The 24,192-nt window shown below is 41.3% G+C and overlaps 1 protein-coding gene and 1 non-coding gene across 2 annotated transcripts in view; both read right to left on the bottom strand.

Annotated features, from left to right (window-relative positions):
- LOC126248296 (transforming growth factor-beta-induced protein ig-h3-like) overlaps positions 1 to 24,192 on the bottom strand; it is a 414,865-nt gene that overhangs the window by 302,377 nt on the left and 88,296 nt on the right. The window lies entirely within an intron of this gene.
- On the bottom strand, positions 23,543 to 23,617 carry Trnal-caa (transfer RNA leucine (anticodon CAA)). Its single transcript has one exon. It is a non-coding gene; the product is annotated as a tRNA-Leu (tRNA).

Below are 24,192 nucleotides of genomic sequence, written 5' to 3'. Positions count from 1 at the left end.
CGCAGTTTCCGATTGTTCTGTTATGTCATCTTCTCACTTTTATCTCTGTCTTTCCTCATCTCTTGGGATCTAGCAAAGAATTCCCTTGGTACATTTGTCATCGATTTCCCTGAATATAGGTCGCACCAGGCTCCTTTTCATTTTAATTACCGTCACAGTTAGTAGACAACGCTACAAAATTGGCGACTGTTTCTGCGATTGAAACTGGATTAAATGAAGATTAGTAAAAGACAGGGTTATCTCTTTCAGTCACAAGGCGAAAGATGTGTTCACAACTTGTACAGCACAGACGTATCTACGAGCAGAAAGTAACATGGATGGACGTCGGGACCACGTGGAAACGACCAAGATGGCCTTTCGGCGATACTGCCTAGGAAAGGAACGTTCCACTATTAGTGCATTGTCTTTTGAGAGTGGAAAACTGAAGTTTTCGGCGATAAACTACTACTCAGACCAGTTCAACGTTTTCCAGACAGTAAATTTTCGCGTTTTACTCCCAACTTACGAAAGTAAACAGAACGAGACAGCAAATGAGAATCTTACGGTTAGTTATGTATGTTTGTATTTAGTTTTCATTGAAATTGGTGCATTTGAATGTAATGAGTCGGGTTATTACCCACGCGCTGTCAGTTTGTCACTTTGGAGGCAGCCAATGAAGGGCAGTGAGGTAAAAAATGACTGTAGTGACCCTGTCTGCTAGCTAACAAACACGCTGTGAATCCTGGAGTTCGTTCAGCGTCCGACGCTATATGAAACTAGAGTGCTTCCTACTCAATAGCGGCACGATGTGTGCCCTTCTTGTTACCAACTCTCTTAGAATACAGTTTCCGATGGTGTCGAGCCGCAGTCATACGATATTTTTTTAAAAGAGTAGACCGCCATTTGACCTTGAATTACTACATATATCTTCTGTACTATCTAGATTTCGGCTCTTAAGTCATTCTCAAGTAAAATGCTAAAAGTTGGAGCATGAAAATAGTAAGACACATAATAAAAATAATGAAAATTAAAAAAGAAAAATATCACATGCACACTAATATAAAATTACAAGACATTCACTTACTTGCTAGAACATTATTATGAGCAAATCTGTTCAGGCAATCCAAAGCAGGTAAAAAAGACTAACACACGTCTTTAAGATGAACTGTCAAAGAATGGCGACTCTAGGAGATATAGTAAATATAGAAGTATTACAGAAATAGGATTACAAGTGTTATGTGTCATCTGACTGCATGTCATTACCTTTGGAGGCAGCATTTTGAATCATCATCTTTGCATTTACAGGTGTGCATCAGATCGTTAGTACTATGAAGTGAACATAAGTTACACAGCACTAAAAAACCGAAGTCTGTAAGCAACAGACCGAATAAAGTGGAGAAGCCAATGAATCGCACATAACGATATAGTAAGTGTCAGTAATAATATCAAAGGTACTAAATATAAAAATACGAGCGAAGAAACGGGGCGGGGGGGGGGGGGAGGCGGGGTGGAAATTGGAGAAGATGAAGTGGGAGTGAGTATTATTATGTGAAGGTCGTATATGATTAAGAGGAGGAGGAGATTTGTATCTTACGTTCCATCGACAACAAGGTCATTAGAGATGGAGCACTAGCTCGGATTAAGGAAGGATGGGGAAGGAACCCGACTGTATCCTTTCAAAGGAATCATCGCGGCGTTTGCTTGAAGCGATTTAGCGAAATCACGTTAAACCTAAGGCCGGCCGGAGTGGCCGTGCGGTTCTAGGCGCTACAGTCTAGAGCCGAGCGACCGCTACGGTCGCAGGTTCGAATCCTGCCTCGGGCATGGATGAGTGTGATGTCCTTAGGTTAGTTAGGTTTAAGTAGTTCTAAGTTCTAGGGGACTGATGACCTCAGAAGTTAAGTCTCATAGTGCTCAGAGCCATTTGAACCACGTTAAACCTAAATCTGGATGGCCAGACGCGGGCTTGAACTGTCATCCTTCCGAATGCAAGTCCATTGCGCCAACCTTTACATCACCCCTCTTGGGTATAAGATTAAGAAAAGGATGAAAGTGAAGAGTGTTATTGGAAGGGTAAGAGGGGGTAGCATCTGAGGGGAATGTAGGGAGAGGGGTAGCCAACTTATAGAGGTCAGTTAGTGGAACGAATAAGCATGAAGTCTTGTGTAAACATTCGGTACATGTAGGGGAGGGGAGGACAGAGGGGGATGTACAAGGGGAGGGGGGTTGGAAGAGGGAAACTGCATAAGAAACATGAATGAACATTCGACTGAGTGTTGAAGCAGGATAGATCAGTTTGGTGATGAGGTAGTGGGAGTAGGCTTAGGAGGGGGAGTTCAAGAAATTATGACTGACAGAGAGATTGCGAAGGTGCTGAAAGCTTGGGGAAGGGAGGGGGGAGAGAAGAAACTATAAGACATCATGATGCATAAGGAGCTGAAGAAATGGGGGATGGAGGAAGGAGAGCACTCCGTTGTATTGGGTTGGTATAATATTGATGTCAGAGGGGAAGAAGGGTGAGAAAAATGGGGCATGGGAGAAGAGGTGAACTGGCAGACGTGTATAATGAAGTTTAAGAAGATAGAAAAATGGGGCAGGTGAAGAAAAAACGGGGGCAGGAAAATAGAGGAGGACAACGGTGTGGGATGGGTGGTGGGAGTGAACCGTGTCGAAGGTTAACGTGGGACTGCAGCCACACTGCATACATGTTTGCCAGTTCTCCTCTTCTTCAACCCCCCATTTTTCTTAGTCCTCTTCCCCCTACCATCATTACTATACTAATCCAATGCAGTTGATTACTTTCCTTCTGCCCCACCTCCACCCCTGATTTTTTCAACTCCATGTATCTCTTGTATAAAAATCAACATGGATTCCGCAATCAGAGATCCTGCGAAACTCAGCCCGCTCTGTTCCTCCGTGAGATCCACTGGGCAATGGACAACGGCGCTCAGGTTGATGCCGTGTTCCTTGATTTCAGTAATGCATTTGATACAGTCCCGGATTTGCCGTTTAATGAAAAAAATACGAGCTTACGGAGTATCAGATCAGACTTGCGATAGGATTAAAAACTTTTTTGTAGACAGAACTCAATACGTTGCTCTTAATGGAACTAAATGAACAGAGGTAAAGATATTATCCGAAGTACCACAGCGAAGTGTGGTAGGACCGTTGCTGTTTACAATATCTATAAATGATCTATCAGAATGCGTCGGATGCCCTTTAACGCTATTCGCAGGTGATTCAGTTGTCTATACCAAAGTAACAACGCAAGAAGACAGTAAGAATTTGCAGAACGCCCTGCAGAGAATTGGTGAATGGTGCAGGCTCTGGTAGTTGACTCTAAACGTAAGTAAATGTAAAATATTCCGCATACATAGGAAAAGAAAACCACTACTGTACAGCTACACTATTGATGACAAACAGCTGGAGACAGCGTCTGCCGTAAAATATCTAGGCATAACTATCCAGAACGACCTTAAATGGAATGACCATATAAAACAGGTGGCGAGAAAAGCAGACACCAGACTCAGATTCATCGGAAGAATCTTAAGGAAATGTAACTCATCCACGAAAGAAGTGGCTTATAAGGCGCTTGTTCGCCCGATTCTTGAGTATTGTTCATCTGTTTGGGATCTCTATCAGGTAAGAATGATAGAGGAGATAGAGAAGATCCAACGAAGAGCGGCGCGTTTCGTCACGGGATCGTTTAGCTGGCGAGAGAGCGTTACGGAGATGCTAAACAAACTCCGCTGGCAGACGTTACGAGAGAGACGTTGTGCATAACGGAGAGATTTACTATTGAAATTTCGGGACAGCACTTTTCAGGAGGTGTCAAACAAAATATTACGTCCCCCCACATACATCTCACATATTGACCACGAGGAGAAAATTCGATAACTTAGAGCCAATACAGAGGCTTACCGACAATCATTCTTCCCACGCACTATTCGCGAGTGGAAGAGGGCTGGAGGGATCAGATAGCAGTACCGAAACTACCCTCTTCACACACTATTACGTGACTTGCTGAGTATGATGTAGATGTACTGTATATTGTAATGTCCATTATTGTTTCTTCCCGCCCTCTCCCAAGCTTTCAACTTCTTTTTAATCACTCTGTCCATCATGATTTCTTGATCCCCCCAAGTCTTCCCCCCCTCCCCCCCCCCCCATGCCATTCTGATGTACCCAACTTCAACACTCAACCAAATATTCTTGAGGGTATTTTGTTCCATCATTGCAACTACAAAAATGAGTGATTTTTTTCACCAGACGCTTTTCGCTTTATTGAAGTAAAGCATCAACAGTGGTCAGTAATGCTTTACTTCAATAAAGTGAAACGCATATGGTGAAAACAAATCAGCATTTTTGTAGTTGCAACGACAGAACAAAATAGCCCCAAGAGTTATAAAGCAACTACAGACACTGTGGCCACACAAATGAAGAATCAAATATTCATTCATGTTTTTTAAGCTGTTCCCTCGCCGGCCGCGGTGGTCTAGCGGTTCTAGGCGCTCTGTCCGGAACCGCGCGACTGCTACGGTCGCAGGTTAGAATCCTGCCTCGGGCATGATGGATGTGTGTGATGTCCTTAGGTTAGTTAGGTTTAAGTAGTTCTAAGTTCTAGGGGACTTATGACCACAGGTGTTAAGTCCCATAGTGCTCAGAGCCATTTGAACCATTTTCTGTTTCCCTCCTCCAAACGTCTCCCTCTTCTGAACCCCCTCTATCCTCCCCCGTCCCACATGTATTTAATTCCAACACTAGATTTCCTACTTACCAATTCCATTAACTGACCTCTATAAATAGCAGTGGCGTAGCTACCATATGACTAAGCGGGGCAGTGCCCCAAGGCCCCCGAGCTCAAGGGGGCCCTCGGTCTCTATGAACGACGATCGAAAAAAATATATAATATCTTAGCTGAATCAAGAATTTTAAACTTTTAACTTTTTGGATCTTGACCAACAAACCTCGCACGGCATGAACTGAAATCGCAAAAATTTCCCCCACCCCCAAAACATAAACATTGCTTGTCCGCTAAGACGTGGATCCTGCCGCCGTTCGGATGTTGTTGGTTGAAGTCGGGGTACCCATGGCTGCCAATCTTTGCGAACTAACAGTCAGTGGAGCTGAATTATTGGTAGTGTGTTTGACAATACAGTGACGGACCACATTTGCATATGAAGTCTCTACACTGTATTATTACGGAACATTGTTGGTGCCGCACGTCATTTCTAACGTCGAAAACGATAGGTATTGAGCATGAAATTGCAGTCCCTGCAAACCACCGATCTTTTCTCCCCACTTCTGGTGAGGCCTTGCTCCGCACAGTCCCAGAATTCTTCGCGACAGCGGGAGGTCATGTCGCGCCAGACAACCAATAATAGGGCATTAAGCATGGTAACTCAGCTGTTTGTGTAGGGAATTCCCCTAAGCGAGTTATCCTTAATTATCGATCCCGATAAAGTGTTGTAACCAACTGCACTCTGAATTTCATAAAAGAAGAAGAGAAAATGTGGATCTTGGTCTTGAATGGTTTTGTGGATTGTATTAGCGATCGGTTCGTCATCTGTGTAGCAAAAAACAACTCCAGTGGCGACCTGTATGGCTGTATCGATCGGACTCAGATATCGGGGGAGCTTAAAGATTGCCAGATGTGTTAATGACGGTAAGTACTGCCTTCAGTGGCCTCACTTTCTTCACCTGCTCTTTTTCTGAACTGACATATGCTTTCCACCTAGCTGTTAAAGTCCGTATTTCCGAAGTTTTACCGTATTTTAATTCATGGTCTTAAAATCAGTTAGCATTTGGTGTTCTGTTGTTTCTCTGTCGGTCGACTTTTCTACAAATTATCTATTCGTGCGGCTCCCCCCGTCGGAGGTTTGAGTCCTCCCTCGGGCTTGGGTGTGTGTGTGTTGACCTTAGAGTAAGTTAGTTTAAGTTAGATTAAGTAGTGTGTGAGCTTAGGGACCGATGGCCTCAGAACTTTGGTCTCATAAGACCTTACCACAAATTTCCAATTTACAAATTATCTACAGATGTTCACATAACTGTGAGTTAGCTTACACGGCTGGTCAGTCAACGCAAATATGCCGGTAATATTTGTGCGGTTCTGAGACTTTTTTCGATATTATCAGTGACATTATAGCACAGCCTGTCTTACTATCATCTTGTGTGCTTTAAGCTCCACGTAAACGACAGGCCAATGAGGTAACAGCAAACGCGGAGGTATACATTGCGCGATGTTAACATCCGGTTTATTCTTAACAACGTGCAGTGTAGTGAGTATTCAACTCGAGCACACACGGGTAACCAAGCATTAGGACTATTTGTTTAGTTTGCAAAATTTTGTTGAAGGAACTAAAATCATGAATAAAAAAAAGAAATTCAGTGGTGCATTTCAACGAATGCAACGGTAGGAAAAAGAAGAGAGTAAACAATAAGTGACGAAAAACTGACAAATTTTTTAATCAGCCTTCTACAAGCACCTCCAGCTTAAACATTTGTGTTGACTGTGACCCAGATAATCTGGTATCTGTTGAGAAGCCTGTTGAAGACGATCCGACAATAACTGCAGTTACAAATGCTGCCTTCCACGATGACGTCAGCGATCATGTCGACGACATCTGCATGGCACACGAATCATGGAAAGTACCATCGACCAATACACTCTTCGAAAAGGTGAATAAAACTTCCTATGACTCAGGAAACTTTACGAACAAGACACTGGGTGATAAAGAAAAACATCTTATTCTTGATATGGCATTGTTGCAGCTTTCAGGACCATTTCCTAAAGATCCCCATCAAAATAACAAGTGTTTTTCAACATCGTACTATGTTTCAGTTTCTAAGTATGGTCAAGTTAACCATTTTTGCCTGTGTTACTCCAAAATTCTAGATGCTCCCTATTGTCAACATTGCTGGTTGGTTGCTTTGCAAAGGAATAATGTATGGAGTACGAGTAATCGGGACTGGAAACACCTATCAGAAAGAATTAAAGAACACAGTTTCTCTAGTGGCCAAACGGAAGCATGTTCTGTGTACAAACTTCGGAAAAAGAATGATACTATCGACAAGAAAGTCGCAAATGAAAAATGCTTCTTACAGGGTTATTCTATATCATACTAACTCTAGCAAGAAGATCATTGGCTTTCAGAGGACATTTAGAGAACATAGGTCAGGAGGAAGGATACCACAGCAATTTCCTGTAAATTGTAGAGCTTATCGCCCGGTATGATCAAATTTTGCGGCAAGTTTTGGATATGCCCAAGGGTAATCATTTTCACTTCTAAAAATTTTTTTTAGCATTTTATGGTGTGTTTATTTTTCAATCGCTTACATACGAAAACATTTTTAAAATCATTTTGTTTTTAGGATCTACAAGCTATCTGAGTCCAATATTTCAAAATGAGAACCCGATATAGTGCTTAGGGGTCAAACTTGAAAATAAGCTGCTAGACAAATTAGAGCATCACCGTTTTTCGCCATCATAATGGACACTACACAGGATATATCGAAGGTATATCAGCTAAGTATTGTTCTGAGATATGCAGTAATAACCAGATCGGAAAATGGACAACCAATCGATATAGAAGTAAAATAATTATTTCTAGGCTTTTGATGCAGCCATTAAACATGGCGCAGCAGATTTAGTCAAACAGGTGATTAAATTATTTTTTATTGACTGAATTATTGATTTGATATTCACCCAATGAGGATTATGTGCATTCCGCCAATCATAATTTGAGTTTAGTGATAAAGGATGGCGTTAGCAATTGTGTGGAAGTACAGATTTTTCCGCAACAATGCAAGTCTGACATAATTTTTTCGGGAATGGAATTAAGCGTTGGGATCTACTGTCCAAATTCGCTTGCGAATCAGAAATCACTCTAGAAAAAATTAAATCCGACTAGATCGTCTAGTAGAGATAATACGATATCTGCAGTAAAACTTCTTTTTTTGTTATATGTAATCAAGGAATTGTCAGAAATAGTACTGAAGAGTTCCAGAAAAGATTAGAGTAGCAAAGCAAAAAGTGTGAAAACAAAAATGCTAAATTTCGAGCTAGTATTTCTTGGTGAATTCATGCACCAAATATTGAATGACATCAATTATGCAACTAAAATTTTACAAAAACTCGATTGATATTTTGCAGAAATGATTTCGAATCATTCAAGCACAAAACCAGTGAAAATACAAAAAAAAAAAAATACATAGACCCCAATTTTCACGAAAAACGACAAAAGAATGTTAAAAAACAAAAATTTTAATGAACTAGCTTCTGACCACCAATTTCGAAACAGGGAAGAAATACTATTTTCAGAAATGTACTAGACACAATAATAGCTCAGTTAAATACACGTTTTACTGCAGCCTGTCAGGTATTTACTTTCCTTAACACCATCATTGTTGCTCACTGTAGATGAAACAACTTTACTACAAGAATGTGATAAGTTCCAGAGTAAATACTTTGATATAACAGGCCCTAATTTTTCACTTCAATTTATGAATACTCATCACCTTGTTCTACCTAAATTGACAATGAACTGGACTGTTCGCCAGTTATGTAAGGCGCTTATAACTAAACATGCAGTGCTAGAATGCGACATTACGAAAGTGTTTACCGCAATTTTATTATTTTATACAATACCTGTCACTTCGGCGACAGCCGAATGTTCATTCAGCATGTTAAAAATAATCGAAACTTACTTAAGGTGTAAGCAGGCTGTACAGGTTTTTATGTTGGTAGCGCTACGTAGCGCTATATATATGAAAATCACTGGCTGTGCTGTGTGCAGTCTGTGGCTGGTTGGCATTGTTGGAATATTCGCTATTGTAAAGTTGGGCAGTTGGATGTGAACAGCGCGTAGCGTTGCGCAGTTGGAGGTGAGGCGCCAGCAGTGGTGGATGTGGGAAGAGACAGGGCAGAGTTTTGAGAGCGGACGATTTGGACTTGTGTCCGACAGAAAAACGAAATTTGTAGGACTGGATGTCATGAACTGATATATACAGGGTGTTACAAAAAGGTACGGCCAAACTTTCAGGAAACATTCCTCACACACAAATAAAGAAAAGATGTTATGTGGACATGTGTCCGGAAACGCTTAATTTCCATGTTAGAGCTCATTTTAGTTTCGTCAGTATGTACTGTACTTCCTCGATTCACCGCCAGTTGGCACAATTAAAGGAAGCTAATGTTGACTTCGGTGCTTGTGGTTACATGCGACTCATTGCTCTACAGTACTAGCATCAAGCACATCAGTACGTAGCATCAACAGGTTAGTGTTCATCACGAACGTGGTTTTGCAGTCAGTGCAATGTTTACAAATGCGGAGTTGGCAGATGCCCATTTAATGTATGGATTAGCACGGGGCAATAGCCGTGGCGCGGTACGTTTGTATCGAGACAGATTTCCAGAACGAAGGTGTCCCGACAGGAAGACGTTCGAAGCAATTGATCGGCGTCTTAGGGAGCACGGAACATTCCTGCCTATGACTCGCGACTGGGGACGACCTAGAACGACGAGGACACCTGCAATGGACGAGGCAATTCTTCGTGCAGTTGACGATAACCCTAATGTCAGCGTCAGAGAAGTTGCTGCTGTACAAGGTAACATTGACCACGTCACTGTATGGAGAGTGCTACGGGAGAACCAGTTGTTTCCGTACCATGTACAGCGTATGCAGGCACTATCAGCAGCTGATTGGCCTCCACGGGTACACTTCTGCGAATGGTTCATCCAACAATGTGTCAATCCTCATTTCAGTGCAGATGTTTCCTTTACGGATGAGGCTTCATTCCAACGTGATCAAATTGTAAATTTTCACAATGAACATGTGTGGGCTGACGAGAATCCGCACGCAATTGTGCAATCACGTCATCAACACAGATTTTCTGTGAACGTTTGGGCAGGCATTGTTGGTGATGTCTTGATTGGGCCCCATGTTCTTCCACCTACGCTCAATGGAGCACGTTATCATGATTTCATACGGGATACTCTACCTGTGCTGCTAGAACATGTGCCTTTACAAGTACGACACAACATGTGGTTCATGCAAGATGGAGCTCCTGAACATCTCAGTCGAAGTGTTCGTACGCTTCTCAACAACAGATTCGGTGACCGATGGATTGGTAGAAGCGGACCAATTCCATGGCCTCCACACTCTCCTGACCTCAACCCTCTTGACTTTCATTTATGGGAGCATTTGAAAGCTCTTGTCTACGCAACCCCGGTACCAAATGTAGAGACTCTTCGTGCTCGTATTGTGGAAGGTTGTGATACAATACGCCATTCTCAACGGCTGCATCAGCGCATCACGGAATTCCATGCGACGGAGGGTGGATGCATGTATCCTCGCTAACGGAGGACATTTTGAAAATTTCTTGTAACAGAGTATTTGCAGTCACGTTGGTACGTTCTGTTGCTGTGTGTTTCCATTCCATGATTAATGTGATTTGAAGAGAAGTAATAAAATGAGCTCTAACATGGAAAGTAAGCGTTTCCGGACACATGTCCACATAACATATTTTATTTCTTTGTGTGTGAGGAACGTTTCCTGAAAGTTTGGCCGTACCTTTTTGTAACACCCTGTATATTATGACTTTTGAACACTGTTAAGGGCCGGCCGTGGTGGCCGTGCGGTTCTAGGCGCTACAGTCTGGAACCGCAGGACCGCTACGGTCGCAGGTGCGAATCCTGCCTCGGGAATGGATGTGTGTGATGTCCTTAGGTTAGTTAGGTTAAGTAGTTCTAAGTTCTAGGGGACTCATGACCTTAGAAGTTAAGTCCCATAGTGCTCAGAGCCATTTGAACCACTATTAAGGTAAATACATTGTTTGTTCTCTATCAAAATCTTTCATTTGCTAACTATGCCTATCAGTAGTTAGTGCCTTCAGTAGTTAGAATCCTTTATTTAGCTGGCAATATTGGCGCTCGCTGTATTGCAGTAGTTCGAGTAACGAAGATTTTTGTGAGGTTATTCATGAAAGGTATAGGTTATTGTTAGTCAGGGCCATTCTTTTGTAGGGATTATTGAAAGTCAGATTGCGTTACGCTAAAAATATTGTGTGTCAGTTTAGTGTTCATCAGAATAAGTAAAGAAAGAAATGTCTGAGTACATTCAGTTTTGCTCAGCTGTTTGAAACTCAAATAACGTAAGGGGTTAACCAGCACAGGAATTCATAAATTTTTCAAAGGGAACGTTTCATATGTCGACTCTTAGCCGAGGATACCTCGCTGGAATCTTCTGATTTTTTCTTGTAGTTTGTTTAACTAGTGTAGTTATTGTTTATTACTAGCGCGTAATTGTAGAGAGAATCTCCTTTGCAGTTGTGTTTTTCATTGTTGTACAGTAAAACAGTTGTGGCATGCATGTAGATTTGCACCAAGTATTTCGCAGCTGCGATTGCAATTAATTAAATATTATTTTCAGTGCTATGTTAATGTGTTTTCTTATTTTGCTCTCCAAATTGTGCTTTTCTGTGTTATCGTGTGAAATATTGTGACAATAATGGCGTGTGAAAAACGTAATACTAGGCTCCAAAGTAAACTGAGAAATGACAGTGAAGACGAGAGTAGTGTGTTAGCGCCACCGTGTAATGAATTAACTAATGTTCAACACAGTAATTTGGTATTTGTGCATAGGGGAATGGATCAGGCAATAAATAATCGTGTAGACAGTGAAATAGCTAGTGAAGCGGGTAGTATTGTCGATCGGTCGGCCGGCAACAGCTCGCCACAAGGATCCGAAATGACAGGGCACAATTGTGCAAATACTGTAGATTCAGGTTTTTGCGTCATTACCCGTTTCTCAATCAAGTCAAGACACATTTTCTGCTTTTCAAAATGCGAATGTCGCCGGTGAAAATGCACTGCCGGGAAGTACAGAGGAACATGTTCCAGAAGGTCTCCTGCAAGGTTCGCAGGAGACCTTCTGTAAGGTTTGGAAGGTGGGAGACGAGATACTGGCAGAAGTACAGCTGTGAGACCGGGCGTGAGTCGTGCTTCGGTAGCACAGATGGTAGAGCACTTGCCCGCGAAAGGCGAAGGTCCCGAGTTCGAGTCTCGGTCGGGCGCACAGTTTTAATCTGCCAGGAAGTTTCACATCTTTTTCAAATTAGTCATCACGAATTATTATTGAACTTTCTGTTGGAAGACAACGATGATGAAGAAGAAGACATTTTACTCCAACAGTTGCGTAATGTAAAATCTGAAACGTGTCCTATCTTGCTGACAAGGCTTGATAAAAATTTCGTTTACGACACTCGTCATTTATTACACGAAGACAAAGTTCTGTGAGTTCTTCAGGTTAGATCTAGTCGAAGAAGCTTTTGGGAAGAATTCATCAATTAGGTATTTGTGTCCAGTCACACCTGACGCGAAATTAGCGGTAACATTAAAGTAAGAAAAGTAGTTTATTTATCACGTGTTCTGTTGTAAGTGGTGTTGTTCTGCATACCTGGTAAATACGAACAAAAGCAGAAAGTCGCATTTTCACTTCAAGTAGAACGTTCTACCTTTTTCAAGACAGTACAGCAAGTTAGCATTAAAATATGGAACGTTTTCCACAACTACGTAAATCTGAATCGTGTCAACACCCATCAAGCTGAGCCTGTCGTAGCCACAGAGACATTCTTTCGAGTGTTTCATAACTGCAACTATGTTGCATTTTCAGTAATGGGTAGTTCTCCGGCCGGAGTGGCCGTGTGGTTCTAGGCGCTAGTCTGGAACCGAGCGACCGCTACGGTCGCAGGTTCGAATCCTGCCTCGGGCACGGATGTGTGTGATGTCCTTAGGTTAGTTAGGTGTTATATCCTAGCCAGTAATGCCACCCGATCCCGCTGCCAAAAGGTTGGCAGCATCAAAGTCCGGACGCCGTCCGTATAAGCAGCGCCAGCGAGACAGGAAATCGCCGCAAGTCTGCGCGCGCCACCGCTGGCTTCTGGTTTCTTAAGCGCTGGAGTCGCGAGCGCTAGCACAGTTCTGTATTCGCCGCTCAGTTGTATACTCGCCACCGAATTGTGTACTTGCTAGTCAGTTGTGTGTTCATCGCAGCAGATTTGTTGTTTGTCGTCAGCCGACGCTGACCTAGCCGCTCTGACTCGAACTAGACAGATTTCTGTAGACACGGAGTTCACTACTGTGTTTCTGTATCTTCGTTAATAAAGATAAGTACCGACTTTTATTTAATCAGAGTGTTTGGGTTTTCATCTTTCTGTTCACTGTTCCAGCGGACCGGTCGGCCCGCTATTAAAAGTGTGGCGGTGACTTCGTAAGCCGTTTCTACAGCGAATTGTTTGTCGCTACTAACGCCGCCACAAAATTAGGTTTAATTAGTTCTAAGTTCTAGGCGACTGATGACCTCAGAAGTTAAGTCGCATAGTGCTCAGAGCCATTTGAACCATAGGTAGTTCCGTAGACTACTACAGTATTACATTTGAATAAATGAACACCTTTAAAGGAAAGAGAACCAAGCGACACTTCTGCGAAACTGTATCCAAAATCTTATTTTTTTCTTTTTTTGTCTATCTAGACGCAATTCTACATCTATATCTATGCTCCGCAAACCGCTGTGAAGTGCGTGGCAGTGGGTATGTCTTATTGTACCCTTCACATATGGAGCGCGGAGAAACTGACTTTAAATGCCTCTACGCGCGCTGTAATTAGTCTAACCTTGTTCATACGTTCCACATCGGAGCGATACGTAGGGGGTTGTGGTATATTCTTAGAGTCATCATTTAAAGTCAGTTCTTGAAACTCTGTAAGTAGGATTTCTCGGCCTAGTTTACATGTATCTTCAAGTATCTGCCAGTTTAGTTCCTTCAACATCTCAGAGGCACTTTCCCACAGGTCAAACAAACCTGTGACCATTCGTGCTGCCCTTCTCTGTATACGTTTAATATCCACTTGTAACGTAGCAAATTGTTACGAGTTGTCAACTTGCACTGAAAGCGTAGCTTGACGTCGCGCCGGGAGAAGAGCGGATATTGGTTCTCGCGCTGGCACAGCTGAAGCTGGCTGCTGGGCCAAGCGAGCCGTGTACTTGACTAATGCTGCGTGCAGTACGTTACACAAACACTCTATGAATCTGAGGAAGTACTATTAAATATTATCGATTTTTTCATACTTAGTATACCAAATTCTATGGATAACACAACCCTACTGTTAAAATTTAAAATCTTCAGTACTTTCGGACTTTCGGAGATATAAATTTTTACGTAAAGACGACCGTTGTGACCGAGCAGTTCTAGGCGCTTCAGTACGGAACCGCGCTGCTGCTACGGTCGCGGGTTCAAATCCTGCCTCGGGCATGGATGTGTGTGATGTCCTTAGGTTACTTAGATATAAGTAGTTCTCAGTCTAGGGGACTGATGACTTCAGATATTAAGTCCCATAGTGCTTAGAGCCATTTGAACCATTTTTTTTTTACATAAAACCCATAATATTCATGTTGGCATTGTGAAACCGAGCTATAGACTCTAATGTATTCATCTATAGTATCAACTGAAACAACAACCACGAGTATATACTCATATAATCTAATTTTCTGGAATTTTCTTTAGTTTGATTAGGACAGATTTCTGTCGCAATTAAAAGTACTTTGGCTAATTTTTATTTCATGATGTTTTGGCTGTGTGAGTGTTTTAGACTGAGAGAGTGAATGGAGGACATACGCAAAGAGAGAATGAGATATTTTATTAAACCATGTAAATGTATGCGTGAGAAAGTTGTTGCGCAACAGGGGAATTTCTGACATATGTCCGGGTCAGCTTAATTTTGTAAAAGGCAGCTAGAAGGGTCGTTGAGTTTTAAAATTTAAGTAATTTATTTTGTGGAAAGGAATTTTATTTTGTTTTCATTAAATTTCATTTAGTTTCGGAATTACGAGATTTGTTGTCTAAATTACTGGTAGTAATCTGATTGGCTGACATACCGCGAGTACAGAAGTGCTTCATATGATCTGATTGGCTGCTTCACATACTAGACAATCGGAATTCCGAGTTCCCCGCGCGTTTCAGTAGGGCTTTGTGCCTCAGATCTATAAGTCGAGATAATCGCTCTGGAACCATCTTCTGGTAAACACCTGTGTTAAACTGCACTGATCAAACTTGTACCAAAATGAAGAAATTTGCGCGTTTGATTAGTTCTCGTGTCTCGTGTTCTCGTGTGCTTACAATGATGGATATCAATGCCTGTTTGCAGCCAGGGTGTCGATTTAATTATCATCTCATTCTAGAGAAGCTGCACGGCCATCAATGGTATCTGTTCTTTCGGGAACAGTTACTACCTTCGTATATAGTCGAAATGGTTATGTTCGGCTACTTGGAGGCCATTTGCAGCCGTTCATGGACTTCATGTTCCCAAACAAAGATGGAATTTTTATGAATGACTATGTGCCATGTCAGAACATTCTGGACAATTAGAACGAATGATCTGGCCACCAAGATCGCCCGACACGCATCCCATCTAACATTTAACCGACCTAACAGAGAGGACAGTTCGTTCCTGCACCGACAACACTTCCGTAATTGTAGGCTGTTATAGAGACAGCATGGACCCGCCAGGGTAGTCGAGAGCACTAACGCGCTTGTTCCTGGACTGGGGTAGGCGCGCTCGGCGGATTAACGACGACGGCTGGTGCGTCGTCCAGCCTGGCTGTGGTTTTTATGCGGTTTTCCACATCCTACTAGATGAATACCGGGCTGGTCCCCACGTCCCGCCTCAGTTATACGACTCGAAGATATTTGACACACATTCACTCTCTTTCACGAATTACACTAGACGCAGACAGCTGGGGTACACTAATTCCGTCCCAGGGGGTATGGGGTGGCAGCAGGAAGGGCATCCGGCCACCCCTTCAAAATTAATCATGTCACATCCGTCCTTAACCCTGCCGACCCTGCGCACAATGAGGGATAAAGGCAGTAGCAAAAGAAAGAAAGAAAGATAGGGACAGCATAGCTCAACTTTTCTGCAAGCCACTTGCAACAACTTGGTGAGTCCATGCCACGTCGAGCTGCCTCACTAAGCAGAACATAAGGAGGTCTGGCACGATATTGGTAGGTATCACATGACTTTCGTCACCACAGTGTATATGATGATTGGAAAATAAGTTCAAAATGGTTCAAATGTCTCTGAGCACTATGGGACTCAACTGCTGAGGTCATTAGTCCCCTAGAACTTAGAACTAGTTAAACCTAACTAACCCAAGGACATCACACACATCCATGCCCGAGGCAGGATTCGAACCTGCGACCGTAGCGGTCTCGCGGTTCCAGGCTGCAGCGCCAGAACGGCGCGGCCACTTCGGCCGGCGAAAATAAGTAGATTACTAAATTTTTCGATATGAAAACCATAATGATTCTAATACATTTACATGTTTACTGACTTGCAACATTAGTGAAATGGTTCAAATGGCTCTGAGCACTATGGGACTTAACATCTGAGGTCATCAGTCCTCTAGAACTTGGATCTACTTAAACTTAACTAACCTAAGGACATCACACACTTCCATGCCCGAGGCAGGATTCGAACCTGCGACCGTACCGGTCGCGCTGTTCCAGACTGAAGCGCCTAAAACCGCTCGCAACATTAGTCCTATACGATATCACAGCGTTAGGCTTATATGATACTACAGCGTTTTTCATAGAATTTGGAAGAGCAAAATATCACTATGTTAAGAGAGATTTCCTTTTCTATTAATGTGCATGTCGCAACTTCATTGGATACAGTTTGACCCTCGGGGTGCGTAACATGAAATGGTACACAAGATTCGGAAAATACTAAAAAATATATCGTAGACAGTGTGGTCAGTCTTATTACCAACACACCCTACGTGGTATGGCTCGGTGTAGTGATGTGAGATTTCTTAAAAATGAGGGAAAACAGTTGAGAAAAAATATTTGTATACTTGTTGTTGTCGTGGTCTTCAGTCCAAAGACTGGTTTGATGCAGCTCTCCATGCTACTCTATCCCAAATACTATTGTATACTTATAGACTATAAAAGATTGTAACTGTAATTTTGAAGTCGGGAATATAAGTTGGAATATAAAGATGTCGATTTATTATGGATAAATATACAGTAGTAATATTGCGAATATTCGCCAGAAGAAGGCAGATGTGTAATGAACTTAGGTAACGTAATTGTAATTTGGAAAGATCTCTGTGAGAAGGTGTGAGTAAGGAATCTGTGAAATTAGAAATGGTCTTAGAAACAGGGCTATCTACAGAAAAGGTTGCTGCAGGTCACACAAAAAGTTGCATATGGTCTTGCTGCAGGGTACCTTTGAAGTTTATGTCACGTTGCAAGGTCACTCGATTTTGTTTAAATCTCAGATCAAGGTTTTTACAAGTCAGCATAAACTGGGACGACGAGGTCACTTTCTTAGACAACCAGCACATTGACGCCAGACATCGGCACCAGTGTACACCTATTGACTAACGTATTTCCACAACTCTACAATGGAACTTTGTGATGTGTGTCCACTAGACACAAGTATCACACATCCACAAAAGTCACACCAAAAGTAATGTTTCGGTTTCTTTAACTGATATATGTCACTTAAAAGAAAAAATGGGCAGCTAATTGGGTATCTATTCTGTATTTAATAAAACAGTAACAGTTAATGATTTTGTAAAATTAAAACTGAAGTCTCTTCATCCATTTAGGGTCTTTGTGGCAATGATTTCCCTAAATTGGATAAAGAAATAATGTATTTAAAAGTACACGATTCTTCTCTCGTCAAATTTAAATTTCTTGCAGTGTTACATGTGTTCGATAAAATGCAAAAATTCTGACGTTTGTAAGGATAGTACTGTTTCTGTGATTTTAGGGGACGTTAAACACTCGTGACTTCTTATAGCTGTGTTCAGCTTGGAAAATAGATCTTATGTATCATAAAGATATCGTCTGGCGCTCCCCATGGCATAGTGATCGAGTCATTCTTAAGGTTACGAGTTAAAATCTGTTATCATAAGAGACGAATAATGAGTTCCTCCTGACTTATGATGAATCTTTCTTCCTAAAAACTTCGGAATGAGGTAGTAAGTCCTTGAGATACAAACAGAAAAAAAGTGTGCGATTAGTAACGCGGTAAGAAGGCAATGGAATTTCTCGCATGCGTTATATTTAACGACACTGACCAATCTCTCAAAAAAGCTCTACTGTGCAAGTCCAAAATCAAGGCCATGCGTTTTTTTATATTAGAGGCATCATTCACAAAAATTTGTGACTCTTGATTAAACTATAAACCAGTTATTATATAAGAGGCCTTTAGATGACTCTGTATAGCAGGTTTGTAGTAGATCGTACACTGCGGACATTCGGATTCTACAGCATGGCTACTCTCCCTGTTGTACGGCCCGTTACGTCAACTAGTTTTTGATGAAAAAAGAATTTCCGTGAATCCGAAGCCCCATATTCACCGGATCTCAGTTTGTTTGATTTTTGTGTTTGTTTCACTTGATCAGAGATCACTCGGAAAGTGGTTAGTACTCTCGATAATGTACACACACGTCTCACGAAATGACCATGACTGGAGAAATTAAATAAATTCAAGTTCGTACCTAGACTTGTCCGCAGTCGCTCTTCCAGCGGATGGACAGGTAATGAGGTAATGATAATGGTGCTCCAAGTGCACGGTGGCCTGCAGGCTATAAGTGAAGATAAATATGTATCATTTTACAGTTCATTGTACTTAATGTTCAATAAATGTCGTGCAGGTGCTTTCTAAATGATTCCAGCAAAATAGCAATTATTAAGTCGTCGTGAGAACAGAACATCGCTTATCTCAATGGCACTCTTACCGGCATAAACACATGGGAAGCACGAGAGGCGGGGTCAACAGACTGTGGTGGCTCAGGGATACTATAAACATAGAAATTCTTGATACTTTTCACAGTTGCTTTATCTTTAATTTATTTATTGAAGTTTATTGGAATGTTCCGTGCATCTAGCAAAACAATATACAGAGTAGTCAGAAACAATCTGAAAAGCTTATAAGGGTGTTGTAGGGTAGGTTACGCTGAGAAATGATGGTTAAGAAAAAAATCGATACGTTGCGTCGCTTCCAATTTAATTAGCATTGACGTTAGCCAATCACGTCGTTGTGGGCGCCAATTCAAGCCCTTGCGCGCTCTAAAATGCGGTAGTGCACAGACATCTATGAATCCGTGAGATATCACTTGTTTAAATGACTGGTACGAGTTAAAAATGAGCCTTTTTCAGAAGTGATAAATTTGACCTAGCTGAGCAAAAGCTACGTTTGTTCGGTTTGAGGGATCCAATGATGAACACGTTTGGCGACAATTTCTGTGTCAGGCTGTTTGAATTTGCTCGCTCAACGACCTGATTGGCTGACTTCAATGCTAATTAAATCGGAAACGGCGCAACGTATCGAATTCTTTCCTCAGTAATTATTTGTCAACACAGCGTACGCTGCAACACCCTCACAGGCTTTTCAGACTGTTTCTGACAACCCTGTGTAGCGCTACATCTGACAATTAAAGCAAATTTGTATACGTACACACAAAGGAGTTTTTAATGGGACACATAACCTTTTTTTTTATAGAAGTAGCAGATACCAGGATTTATCCCGAATCTGATGTAGGTGAACATTCTCGGCTGTTTCATTGAGAGAATTTCATTTGATTTAGTATACTATGTATTATATTTCAAACTAAAATGTATTAAAGGAAATTAATTTGTTAAAATCGTTACGTACTAATCTGTATGTGCGGTTAAAATTACTCTTCCTTTCAAAATATTTGAAATTACGAAATATCTGCCATACTTAAAATTCATATCATTAATTTCACAATCTAACGCTAATTATTACATTTATTTCTGGATTCATTTATAAAATAATGTTACATCTTGGTGATGAATCTTCTTTTGCCAAGAAAGTTTGTAAGCTCTTTATGCGTTGTACACTCTTTGGAATATTGTGGGTACTGCCTCCGATGGAGACAGGCTTCCTTTTTTTTTTTTTTTTTTTTTTTTACCGACGCTGACAATGTTATTTGGAATCTTAATTGGAAATTGTAAAGACGGTGTGATATTGAAAAATTTGACAAAGAATAAAATTCAAGAAATATATGGGCAAATCTGCATCAGTTATTTAGTCATCAGAAACCCAAAACGTTAAATCAAAATTTCAGCCGCAATTATGTACCCCTAGATGCAATAACTGCAGCCAACAACAACAAGTGAAAATGAAGATAAGTAAAAAGGTTTTCTTTTGTATGTCTTACTCCTCTCGAAGCTTTTGAAACTAATGAAGGCACTAAGAAAAATTTAATAGTGATGTGTGGGAGGGTAATATTACAAGCTGATAACCGATAACAAAAAATGTACACGAAACAAAAAAGATGAAGAACGCTAAAAATACAATAATTTGTTCTGAAGTAATATCGTGACCATTATCTTCTGTTTATGCGGTGCTTTCCAAAAGGTAAAGATTAATCAGTACTTCTCTATGGCACTATCCTTGACAGACAGAAGCTCTCCATATTAGCAGACTCTTAATTATACGTGCAGGGTACAATTTCTTAAATATTCCACGCTTGTCCTGTAAGTTGTTGCATTTTGTGATGCCAGGATAGTGGTGTTATTAGTGGTAAATAAGTGTCTCAGTTTTCTTAGTTACTTGCTTATCGCGGTATCACCCACACGAAAAGAGCACGTAATTAAAATCACCTTCTGATGCTGAGTCGATCAAACCTCTGCTATGAAAGAGATAACAAGTTTCTGTACTGGAAGCTCATTTCATTGCTCAACCGAATGTGCCATCAACGAGTGTGAAGCAACACATAGATAGCCGCGACGAATGGCTCTCGAATTCAAAGAGTGCAAATCTTGTATATTTGCTTAAGGTTTTCACGTCGTTATACGCAACTGACATATCGATTAAGAGTACACCAAGGACGCTACGTCGCATGCACGCGGCTAAACAGTCGGTCGTTAATATTTCATTATTATCATAAGTACCCTGCCATTGCTGAACTCATTTTTGGTGCTTGGCAGTAATAAATGACTATCCAACCACCATTCCAGCCGTGTTTTAACAATGCGTTCCAGATAGCGTGTAGGCTTTCACGGCCGGCGTCTTCAGTAATTAATTTTACTGTTGACAACACGTGACGAGTGGTGGCGCCCTCAACACGCTCTGTATAAACAGGACCTCCACGGCCTAGCAGCCAGTCGTAGACTCACCTCAGATGATGTTGCCCGCAGCTGGCAACGAAACGTCAGGGAGAAGTATTTATACTATTGGACCACGGCCTCTTAGCCCGGAAGTTTTAATTACTGAATGCGTTCCAGAGTTTAGCTGATGTTTGAACTGTTGGGCAGGCAGCTCGTGGCCTTCAATTATAATGTACAACATGACATCCAGTCAGAGTGCAATGCATTTCAGAATAAGACAGGAAAAAACATGCATGAGAAATCTTAATATGACGAAATTGTGCAAGTGTTCACACCAATACTATGCCCTGTTTATCACACAAAAAGGGTCGACATTATCTTCGTTGCAGGAATACTCGATCAAAAGTTTTGCATTGCTTGAAAAAAATGACGACATTTCTTGGTACCTCCTTTTGATTTATGGTATTTGGCACTGTATTTCATCCGCAACAGACACTCTTACCAGCTGTTTCAGTTCTAATCCCGGAGAAAGAAATGGGCAACATCAGTATTCGCTGACCAAGAGGAGAAGAGGTGGTTCGTGTAGTTTCTGACAACCAGACCTTGCTCTAAATCCTGTGTTAATTCTCAAACACAATTATTGTGTCTCATGAATTAAGTAAGGACTTGGAAGAGTGTTAATCGGTGGTGATCAATCGATCAGGAGGATGCGTTACGTTCGGCGGAAATCTTGATTTTACTCAGAAGGAAAAGGCTATGTGACGCCACAGGATTTCCCTCTCTTCCCTTCTCTCTTCTCTCTTTCACGTCATCAACAACACGAACAACACACTAAAACCTACACACACTCACCACAGCTAAAGAGGCGAGAAGAGTTTCGCTTCACACATAACAGTTGCAATTTGTAAAATAAAAGTGCCAGTAAAGTATGCATACATAAAACGTTTCACATTTAGGTGCGTTAGCTCCTAGAGGAAGTCTCAGACAATAATACAATGTTTCTGACGTGTTGTGCACAGCCTGGTGTACTGTCCCACGACCTGTGTGGGTCCAATTGCTTCGACGATGTTCAAGAATAGTACGAGGATTCTTTGGTACTGAAGTAATATCATTTTAAAATTTCCTAATCCAGTCAAAATTTTAATATATTTTTCTTCTGTGGCCCCTCAGTTCCAAAGATTCTATTCTCTTCTTGTCTAAACTGTTTATAGTTCATGTTTCATTTCCATAAATGGCTACACTTCACACTTGAACCTATAGTCGATGTTAAGAAACACCTCTTTTGTTGCCATTGCCAGTTTACATTTTTATCCTCTCTACTTCGGCCATCATTAGTTATTTTGTTGCCCAACGAGCAAAACTCATCTACTACTCCAACCGTCTCGTTTCCTAATATAATTCTCTCATCATCACCTGATTTGATTCGACTACATTCCATTATCCTTCTTTGGCTTTTGTTCATGCTCATCTTATATCCTCCTGTCAAGACACTGTCCATTCCATTCAACTGCTCTTCTGAGTTCTTCGCTGCTCCTGACAGAATTACAATGTCATAGGCAAACCTCAAAGTTTTTATTTCTTCTGCTTTCTTCCTACTCCTACATTACTTACACTGCACATAAACCGAAACAATGTACAATACATTGTGTTTATTAATATATTAAAGAAGGAGAACAATTTTGGATTGCAAATAAATTTCCAAGAAGGTTCAAAAAATGGCTCTGAGCACTATGGGACTTAACATCTATGGTCATCAGTCCCCTAGAACTTAGAACTACTTAAACCTAATTAACCTAAGGACATCACACAACACCCAGTCACCCAAGAAGGGATTATCAGGCGTACAAGAGAACTTCGTATATATAATTAGTTACTTTTATTATTGTACAGATGATGATTTATGCGTACTGTGTGATATAATTCGTCACAACACATGAAACAGTAATTTTCTCGGCTTCTTGCTCCGGGAATATATTGATCGTGTGCAACTGCGTAGGGCTGTTCGAAGGTCAGAATGTAACTTACGGTATACGATGTCCTGTATGCTTTAATTACAGTCCATTCTTCAAAAGTTATTTGCAGAATCCTCGTGGACGCTATATACACAATCTTTTCTTGGAAATTTATTTGCAATCCCAAATTTTCCTTTCCCTCTCCTTTTGCATGCCTTCTATGACGATATTAATAAATACAATAATTGAGCATTATTTCGGTATATTTGTAATATAAGTAACGTAAAACTTCAAAATAAAACAACGTTTCCGCATAGGGACTCAACCCCATGACACTTGGATTATCGCTCTGCACTCATTCCACTGCGCAAACCGCTGCCTGGAAAATCAGCTAAGGTAAATGGGGAATGTCCCGCACGATTCACGTCGAATATGTTATTTCTTGAAACTTCCTGGCAGATTAAAACTGTGTGCCCGACCGAGACTCGAACTCGGGACCTTTGCCTTTTGCGGGCAAGTGCTCTACCAACTGAGCTACCGAAGCACGACTCACGCCCGGTACTCACAGCTTTACTTCTGCCAGTACCTCGTCTCCTACCTTCCAAACCTTCTATGTTATTTCTTGTAAATGCTTGACCATCTGTAGCTCTCACTTGAGTCACTTTCGTTTGCTGCCAAGCCCTGCGTAGGCCTATACCACCAATTTGGGCGAAATCGGTGATGAGTAAGTGCGGTCCTCTTGTGAAATCCGTTCCACAGTAAGAATTAATAGAGATCTACAAACATAAGAAGACTGAATTCCAGTTTACAATGGAAACTGGTTAAAGCCAAGGTGTTCTGTATCAATCGACAGTGCGCTTGTGTCGAAAAATACTTCGCTGAAGAGTACCTTCATGAAATCAAGAACAAAATAAAACCAGACCAGGTAACATTTGAGGCATTATTAAAGGTAAGATCATGGAAATTCACAGACACAAAGTTCATAAACTGATTAATTGCGTGATCACTGGGCTATGCAAAAGTTAACGAGGGCTAACAGAAGAAATACTTACTTTCGGACTTACTCGAAATTGTGAGGTCCCCTAAATGAATGACATTTATATTTAAAATGGGGCTTTTC

Source organism: Schistocerca nitens, chromosome 3, assembly GCF_023898315.1.
Source record: "Schistocerca nitens isolate TAMUIC-IGC-003100 chromosome 3, iqSchNite1.1, whole genome shotgun sequence".
NCBI classification, from domain to species: domain Eukaryota; kingdom Metazoa; phylum Arthropoda; class Insecta; order Orthoptera; family Acrididae; genus Schistocerca; species Schistocerca nitens.
The sequence above is the reverse complement of the archived record's forward strand: the minus strand, read 5'-3'. Positions and strand labels throughout refer to the sequence as shown.